At 30.4% G+C, this 10,407-nt stretch overlaps 1 protein-coding gene across 1 annotated transcript in view; it reads right to left on the bottom strand.

The window, feature by feature from the left end:
* LOC111639244 (single-stranded DNA-binding protein 3-like) overlaps positions 1–10,407 on the bottom strand; it is a gene marked incomplete at its 3' end in the record, with an annotated part of 163,913 nt that overhangs the window by 39,120 nt on the left and 114,386 nt on the right. The gene's annotated exons all lie outside the window — the stretch shown is intronic.

Below are 10,407 nucleotides of genomic sequence, written 5' to 3'. Positions count from 1 at the left end.
AGCCTTATCCTCCACACTAAAATCATTATTTCTAAATCTTTCAAACCACTTCTGCGCAGTCCTTACACTAATTACAGTTTGATTATGAACAGTATTTAATTTTTTGGCTGCATTTGTAGCATTCTCATCACTTAAAAATAAAAAGTATAAAACATGTCTTTTTATATTCATCTGTTACTTCCATTTTAACGAAAATAAACAACTGAAATGTTCCCAATTCTGAACAGTATTATATGAATGAGATCCAATTTCACACTTCAGTGTAAAAAGTATCACATTAGACTGGCAGTTTTAACAGCAAAACAAGATTTTTCTCAAGGTCATAAAATAGGCAGGAACTTATGGACTGACCTGATAAAATAAAAACAAAACATTCTTAATTTTAGTTTATCCAAAATGTTTCTCTGAAACAGGAAGACTCTTGGAAGGTTCTCAACAATAGAAGACAATATGTAAAATGCAGTGGCGTGCCGTCATTGGAAGTGGTGGAAGCACCGCTTCCCTTCTATTTTCTAAAAACTATATATATAGTGTGATTATTTTCATATTTTAATGTATTTTGGATTAATTAAAATTAATATTTTATTATAACCACATTATGCATCTTATTACAGATTTCTGTACTATATGTGAAAAAACCGATACGATTGCTATTGTATATTTGAATATCAGTGGCAGAATGGAAGCGCTGTATTGTCAAAACCAGGTCAGCTTCCAAACAGCCAGATTATACACATTCACGCATGCGCTTTACAGGGCACCAACCTCACCCGGTTTAGCTGGTGGAAGCTACACACACACACACATATAACACTTCCAATGATTCTATCCAGGACCAGTTCTGGGCTGTTAGCTGCCTGCCTGCTAGATATTTGGTTGCCCTCGCTCCATTATGTGAATCATAAGTAGATTTATAACTTAACCCAACCGACAGGAATTTACTGGTATATTTTTATGGTAGTTCTGTATACTTGACAGCAGTTTAAAAAAATCCATTAAAATATTTGATATATTAATTCTGCTCTCCCATCTTATATTACTTATGGATTTCAATGTTAAACCAATAATATTACGATTTCGTGTGTCCCATCTATAAGGGGATGTAGAAAAAAACATGTACAATGTTAAAAAAATAACTGTTACTTTGGTAGCATCATTTACAACTAAATTTAATGAATGAGAGAGATGCACAAGGTACAGAAAAAGCTCTAGAATTTATTTTCCTTAAATTTACAATTTATGTATCCTTTGTCATAAAAATTTGTCTTTCCTCTTTTTTCCCGAGACTACAAATATTCGAGTACAAAGTAACCGGTTTCAACTTATTTCTACTTAAGAAGTAGTTAAATAATTAAGAGATTAGGGAATTAGGGACATAAAACCCTGCTGAAAGAGCTGGAATTTTACTTAAAAGCTTAACCGAACCAATCTCTAGCCAAGTACAGTGGAGACTGATTTCTTCGTAATATTAGATGTAATAAAGGCAGAAATTTTTCCAGTTCAATGAGAGTGACTGAAAAGTATATTTTGGAAATTTCCATGGATACCTGGTCTTAAAACAAATTAGTTAGAAAACAAACAATGGACAATCTATTAAGTTTAACATATTTAGATTTTTACAGCTATGGTGAGAAACATTTAAAATGTACAACAACCCTGTCGCATCCTTTGAGGTATACAAGTGATGCGACAAAAAGGACATTTGACATTGACCGGTATCGACACCCTCGGGATCTGGCAGTCCACGTGCCATGCAACCTACTCTGATTCTATCCATTCGCCAATTTTTACTGGCTTATCGAACAAATGAATACAAATGGATCCTAGACCATCATGTGCAATTAACTGATTGGCCCTGGAAGTTGGCTTCTTACAGAAACACAGCTTCCCTATCATGAAATGTCACAGCACGCCACTGGTAAAATGGAAAGGAAGAAAGAACAAAGAAGTTGAAAATGAAGAGCTAATATGAGAAGATGAAAAAAAAAATTATTAGAATTGACTTAACATGGTATTAGTTTGACATATGTATACAGTATTTAAAAGTTCTAGTTTGCAAATAGAGATCTTAGTGTGAATTAGAAATAAGTTGATCAAGGAAAGTTGTATATCAACTTGTTAGTTATCATGTGATTCTTCAAAGCACAAGAATAGTTGAAGAATTTAACTATCCAAGATATTTGTTGCAACAAACTTTCAAATAATCAATATTTTCCCAGTAATATCGCATATATAGATGTTATCATTAATGGCCAAAGGAGTTTAACTATGCTTTGTGCATAATTTTGAACTATCAATTTCAAAATGTGTATGGGAAAAATGTAATGATCAGGAAAATCATTTGCCAATAGGAAGATAAGTGTGATTGACAAACATTGTTCTGGATGTCCTATCAATGCATTAAAAGAGAATGTGATCATTCAAATAGATGATTCTGCATTTGCAAACAAGGACATCACAGTGCATGAAATAGCTAATAAATTAAATACTTCCATGGAGTGTTCCCATCACATTACATATAATGTGTTGTTATTCAGAAAGGTGTGCGCAACCTAATTGGTAAAGTGACCAAACATCTCAGATTAACCGAAACAGTCCTGGTTTTTGGCCCTTTATCCCAGCTTGGACAAATGTCCTGGTTTTGAATAAAATATCCCGGATTATCCCGTTTTCATTTATAAGTACAGTGGGTGATCGGTTAACAAACATAATCCGTTCCAAGACTTTGCTCGCTATCCGAATTGTTCGTTAACCGATTATCGATTTACCATAGGTTTTAATTAATGGGAATTTAATTAATTCGTTCTGGAGACCCCCAAAAATAAAAAAATATATACTTTCTTACTACTTTTATTCACATGTAATAATAAAAATACATACATACACAGTCTTGCATTTTTATTAGTCACGTTTTTTCCATTTGAAAGGGTTAAAGAATCAGTCTAATATCGATTGCTTTTCTCTCTTCTTCAGGATTTTTCGTAAATAATTAATAACATTGCAATTGTAGAAATCCCCAAGCTTCAATCTGGTTTGGATGCCATTCTAAGACTGTTGTTCTGACATCCTCACACTACTTCAAAGGATCTTTAATAACAGATATCGGCATTAATCCTCTTTTTCAGAAGAAAACATATCTCGCCAAGAATCTTGGCGAGATATGTTTTCATTTTTGGCGTTCTTCATTCAAGAGTTATTGGCATTCTTCTGTCGTCAGATCCGTTTCAGGTTCCATTATGAACTCTTCAATGTTCTTTATTTCTCAGATGTGATTTTTGTTACTCCTTTAGCTGCTTGAGTATTCTTGATTATACAGTATTTTTCTTAAATAAGATTGAACTGCGGCCTACTGTAGACTTGATCACGCAATACTGCCCAGCAACATTAGGCATCTTCTGCCCACTCTCATCTATTCACTATTATACTCTCACTTTTCGAAAAGAAAAACAGATGCAAAACTTAACGAGTGCCTACCCAACAGTCTCGCGAATAAATAAAAGAATTGTTTTGTCAGAAAAATAAAAGGCTGGAATTACAAGGGAGAGTTTTGAAGTTTGGAGGAATACTATCTTATCGGTATATACTGGCTTGAGCGGCGATGTACAATGACATCTCCCACACTCCAAAAAGTTTCGAACTGTTGCCTGAAGACAAGGGAAGACCAATCTGTATTCATTATTTTACATCGCTTCTTCTTGTGTTTGTTCTGTGGGGTGTTCGTTATTCGATCATGTGTTCGTTGTCCGAGCATAAAAGTCTTTCGCAAAAGTGTTTGTTATCCAATTTGTTCATTATCCGATCCGTTCGTTAACCGATCACCCACTGTAATTATTATTCATTGATATACACAATAACATTATTAAGCAATGAAATCATTCAAAATACAACCTCAAACACTATATTTCCTACCTTCAATGTTCAGAGCAGTGTGAATTGAAATTCAGAAAATCTGGTCACTTTACTGATTGGCAAAGTGGTCATCTAATGACCAGAAATGTAAGACCTATTTGAATGGTTTCTGGTCATTAGATGACCAGAAACCATTCAAATAGGTCTTACATTGACACATTTTCAATGTTACCAGTGTAAAGATAAAAAGTTCTTGGGCATCATGACAGATGATGACCTTTGTTGATTTTGTGACATCAAACAATAGATGTGTATCAGTGACCTGAAATCATTCTTCATCTCCACCATCAATGAAGTTAAAAACAAAACTGTCACAATGCAAAGTTACGGTGAAAGTGTTTTGGGACTATTATGGTGTTTTGTGATTGACTTTCTACAACATTAAGCATCCGTGTATGCAATCCAATATTTTCAAACACTGGAGAAGCCACTATTGCCATTTGCAAAAAAATAATTACACTGTTTCAAAGTGTAATCATTTTTCATGACAGTGCTAGATCCCTTGTAACACAACACATCAAGGATTGGAGAAAGAAATATTGCTGGTAAATACTGAAACATCCTCTTCACAGTCCTGATTTTATACTTGGCAATTTCCATTTCTTTAGGAATCTGAAGTTGTATCTTGGCCTTCAAACTGAAGACAGAAGAAAAGATTCATTGTGTTGTGACTATGGCTAATCAGCATTGTAGCTAAATTTTTAAAAATGTTATCTTTGCACTTCCAAAATGTTGGGACAATTGCTTGAACAGTGAAGATGACTTTGTGAGGCATTAGTGTTGTTCCTACCTATACATTGATATTTGTATCTTCCCAAAATATACAATGTGTATATCTAATATAATGGCCATTACCTTATTTTACAAACAAACCAAATATATGCATACTGAAAAAAAGAATTAAATAAATAAACTATAATAATGCCAAAGCTATATTAAACTTGTTAATTTAAGTTAGCTGATTGTATTACATTGCCAGAGTAATTTATTTTGAAATTCACTTGTTAAATATCAAAACTGATATATTAGATCAAAAATAATTTTTGTTATTCAAAAATCTATTGTATTTTAATTTGATTAGATAACTTCTTATAATAAATAAAAGCATTGAAAATAGTTTTATAATAATTATTTGAATAAAGTGTTTTTGTTTTAAATTTTAAATAAAGTATACAAAATAATATTAGTTTTATTGAAACAAAAATTTTATTTTTCTAAAAATTTTATTAATACAGTGGGTGATCAGTTAACGAACAGATTGGTTAATGAACAAATCAGATAAAACACTTTCGCAAAAGATTTTTATGATCAGACAACAAACACTTCACTGAACAAACATAAAAAGAAGCGATGGAAAATAACGAATACTGATTGATTTTCCCTTGTCTTGAGGTAACAATTCGAAACCTTTCGGAGTGTGGGATACGCCGACATTGATGTTCAACTCAGTATATATAGTGATAGGATAGTATTCCTCTGAACTTTGAAATTTTCCTTTGTAATTCCAGCCTTTTATTTTACTGACAGACAGAAATTTTTTATAGTATTCGTGAGACTATCAGGCAGGCACTCATTAAGTTTTGCATCGATTTTTATTTTCGAAAAGTGAGAGTATAATAGCAAAGGTAGAGAGTGGACAGAAGATATTCGATGTTGCTGGGCAGTACGGCTCAAACAAGTCTACAGTAGGCCGCAGTTCAATCTTATCTAAAAAAGATACAGTATAATCAAAAAGACTCAAGCAGCTCAAGGAGTAATAAAAATTACATCTGAGAAATAAAGAACATTGAAAAGCTCACAATGGAACCTGAAATGGATCCAACGACCAAAGAATGCCAAAAACTCTTGAATAAATAACACCAAGAAACTCAGCAAATATATTTTCTTCTGAAAAAGAGGATTAATGCCAATATCTGCTATTAAAAGATCTTTTGTAGTAGTAGGAGGATGTCAGAATAACGATCTTAGAATGGCATCCAAACCAGGTTCAGAATAATAAGCATGGGGATCTCTAAATGACAATGCTATTAATTACTTCTGAAAAATCCTGAAGAGAGAAAAGCAATCCACATTGGACAGATTCTTTAACTACTACAAAAGGAAAAAACATGACTAATAAAAATGCAAGACTGTGTATACAGTCAATCCCCCTATAACACTGTTGATTATTCCATTATATAAATTCCATGTTGTAGGAGTCACTTAGATTTTACAAATATGTGAGCCGTTCACAGCCCGGCACACGTATTTGTAAAATGTAAGTGACTTGTACAACATGGAATTCATATAAAACGGAATTATCAACAGTATTATGGGGGGGTCGACTGTATATGTATTTTTATTATTACATATAAATAAACATAGTAAGAAAATATATATTGTTTTATTTTTTGGAGTCTCCAGAACGAATTAATCAAATTCCCATAAAAACCTATGGTAAATCAATAATCGGTTCGAACAATTCGGATAACGAACAAAGTCTTGGAACTAATTATGTTCGTTAACCAATCACCCACTGTATATTAAATTATAAATCATTTGTTATATATATTATGATTGTCGTCTAAACAGAAAAATACTTTGTAATGCCAATATCAGATTATAGAATCAACATACAATCAAGTCTGCTTAAGAAAATTGCTGCATCATACTCTGTTATCCTAACTGATCTTGTATCCAAAGTAAGATCACCCTGCAGTTGTTTATGGTATTCAAATCTCTCTATCTTTTCATGACTTACGTTATAAATTATATAGAGCTCATACTTGGAAACATTAAAATTCATTATAACAATCGTAACTTACAAATTTGTTTCCATTCTTACATCAATTTTATCATTTTATCAAATAATCAATAAATACAATATATTTACCAGTCATATTATTTTCATTTGTTCCCAGAAATACAGTAGGAGGCCTAGCTGAAAGTTGTGAACATCCTTGTTTCAAATTTCTAAATGTTCTCTAATGGGGCATACAGTATAAAAACAGAAGTACTGCAAGAATAAAGTTATTTTCTATCAAATTTTATTATGATAATTTACAAATATGAAACAACTATGTGCACTATTGTAACTATTGCAACTATGTGTACTATTGCATGAACAGTTGTTATTCATGCAATAAACAACCTAAATAAATTTTCTTACCGAAATCCAATTATGGACTTCTTTAAGTGAATTTGTTTAGGTTATTTATTGCATATATGGTATTTTGCTGTGACATCTGGTGAATGAACTTTGGGTGCATTTTCTTGGATAATGCCTGTTTCTGTAGCTCTTTCAACATTTGGAGAATATGATGGTGCAAATATACCACCATTCAACTTTTCTAACTTTTAGGTTTGTTCAGGTTGTTTATTGCATATTAGGTATATGTATATATTCTTTTTGATTATGATTACTTGCAGCTTTCTTTTCAATCATCTTGATCTCACAAAATGCAATATAGTTGGTAAAATTTTCTTCTAAATATTTTCTCAACCATGCTTAATGAAACAGTGCATCTTTATGAAAAACAGGTTTTGTTGATTAATGAACAATTTTCATTCTTTCATCATCATGCTAAACCATTATCCACTTCATTTTATCCAAATCACACGTTTCAACAAATACCATAATGTAGAAAATCCTGTCACCATGTGTCCTGAGTGGTGTGGTGATGTACCACAAGATTAAAGATAGACCTGACAAAAATCTTCTTAAAATAGTGCTCCCTTAATGTAGATTGTTGCTTTAAAAAAGCTACTAACATGGCACTTATGTAAGTGAACTGCTCTACTATCTGGCACTCTGTTAACAGGAGCTAATACAAAACATAGGGGAGAATATCAGGAGCATGAAAGAGTGCTCTATCAAGTAAACTGCTCCCTTATCCAATGCTCTGTTAAGTGAACTCAATTATATTTTATTATTCTTGATTATAAATTTCATACATAATAATTTGAATAAATCATAAACTATAAAAACTAATATACTGATAATACCTATTCCCAAACAAATGGTATAATCATGTTAAAATTTATTTTGTTTAAATACTTAATATTTATCCAGAAAACTTAGCTTGGTTTCTATATTTAGAATTACACTTTACTATAATCATCAAGTTCCACAATATACAGTAATTCCATAGTAATACTATCAATAATATTTAAACAATCATTTCTATAAAAGATTTGACAAATAAATTCATATCATCCTGGAACTAAAAAAGAAATCATATATATGCTAAAATGAAAAAAATTATTATTACTGAAAATAATCTTTTTGAGAAACTACAGGTTTCTCAAAAAGTTTTCTGGAAGTTTTGATGAATGCAAAAATTGCATTCATCAAAACTTCCAGAAAAAAAAACTCTCTCTCACTATAAATTAACTGTTACAAATTTCTTTGTCACATTGTGTTTGATGTTGAAAAGAAAGATTTAAGGATATTAATTTGAATTTAGCAAAATAAGAGATTGTCTGTTTATGATAAATCAAAGGAAGAAAAAAAAACATAATATCAATATCATTTTAGTTTTAAGAAAGTTGAAGGATATTGACATTTTGTTGATGTGGTTTGATTATTTTTGTCGTTTTCATTTTTCTGGTTGACATCATTTTGGATTTGAGGCGGTTGCTTGATATTGGCATTTTGTTGATGTGGTTTGAATTTTTTTCTGGTTTTGTTTCTATTTATGGATGAGGTTAAGTATCAAATTAGTATGTTCAGTTTTGGATTGCAGAATTATACAAAACAAGAGTTTCTTAAATCATTAATATAAAATAAGGCTAAAACTATCATGCAATTCTTTCATTGAAAGATCTTATTTATTGAAGTCTCCTAGCCAAACAAATCAAAATCCAAAACTTGTACGTAGTATTCCTTATTCATTGTCTAGCCTGGTTAAATAAATTACTTATAAATTATTTCTATATATCATAGAATGTTACCTCTATTTAATTTTTGAATTTTAAAATGAATTCTCATATTTCAGAATGTTATTCTATGCATAGTCTATTTTGGAACATATTGAAAACACCAGTTTTGGTCATCTGTATGATCAAGCTAAGCAAAGGAGGATTGCCATCAACTAAGCTCTTGACAAGTTTTAAATCCTAATCTTTTGTTTTCTTACATTATGTATCAAAATTTAAAATATATTCTTTTTTATATTATGATGTTTTTTCCACCATTTAAACAATAATTTGGGAATCAGTATGCAATTAATTGTAAAGTTCTTTGATCATTTCTGAAATTTTGAAGTATGGAAATCAACAATATTTCAATCATCATTATTGCCATTTCAACTTCCTGAAACATTTAAAGCATTTTCCATGTAATAGTCACTCCATTTGTTTATAAAAAATTAATTACTCTTAAAACACTAAACAGTTCAAGAAGTCAGTGGTCTGAGAAACAGAGAACTTATTTAAATCTGAATACCTGGAAACAACAAAGATAATCTTTTATTTTTAGAATGTTTGTAGCTACTATATATGTTGGAATTTATTGTTCTCTGAATGCATTTGATAAGACATGTATGATCTCAAAAAAAAGGCTTGATCTAATAAACAAAAAATTGTTTCCTTGAAATATTCAATATTTTCAGATTTAACTTGGACAAAGAACAAAACATTATTAACATAATTTTATCAATTCAAAGTTTCAAAGCATATTTTTGGTCTTTTGTCTAAATCGCAAAATTGAAATGTTTGGATCAGAAGATAAATTATAACCATTCCAGAAAGTCTAAGGATCTTTGAAAGATCTATAGAAGGACAAATCATATGTCATAGTGCAAGGCAAGTCACAAAGCTGATAAAAAGTTACACAAATATATAATCTAATACATTAACAGTTATGATACAGTAACTGTACTTTTACCTAAACTGCAGCAAATCTAATGTGTACTCTTTACTCCATTGTTATAATTTCATTAGTTTGCAAAACATAAAATTTCTAAACATACAACAATGAATTTTGTGTGAATTGTAGAAGAGGGCAATCAAACTGCTATCAAAAACATACTGAATCTTTAGAAGTAAAACATTTGTGTATAGAAACATAACCAAATGATCACCTTAAATAATCAGGTATATAACTGCTAATTTAATGATTAATACTAAGTAATTTGCTACTAGAAATAGGTTTTGATGTATACCTTAGTTTATTTCATTTTATATTAAATCATGTTCCTATATGTTTTCCAAACTTGTAATGAATTCAGTCTTTGAATTTATTTAACAAACTAGTTTTGATAACATAAAAATTTAATTTATAAATTCTTTAATGTTTATGAAAAGTCATTAAAAAAAAACAAATATCATATATTATTGCTAAGTTAATATATTGTATTAATAAGCAAATTTCTCCCTAAAAAGAATTATTATTCTTAGTTTTAAATATTTTGATAATGAAATATGAGTAACTTATGGATGTTTATCTAAAATTCTATTAAAAATGTTATTTTCATCCAAATAAATTCGTACTTTAAGCAAATTTCAAACATTAATATT

Source organism: Centruroides sculpturatus, unplaced genomic scaffold (genome assembly GCF_000671375.1).
Source record: "Centruroides sculpturatus isolate CEXI.00-Female unplaced genomic scaffold, Cexi_2.0 scaffold1268, whole genome shotgun sequence".
In the NCBI taxonomy this organism is placed as follows: domain Eukaryota; kingdom Metazoa; phylum Arthropoda; class Arachnida; order Scorpiones; family Buthidae; genus Centruroides; species Centruroides sculpturatus.
Note: the sequence above shows the minus strand (reverse complement) of the source record. Positions and strands in the feature narration are given on the sequence as shown.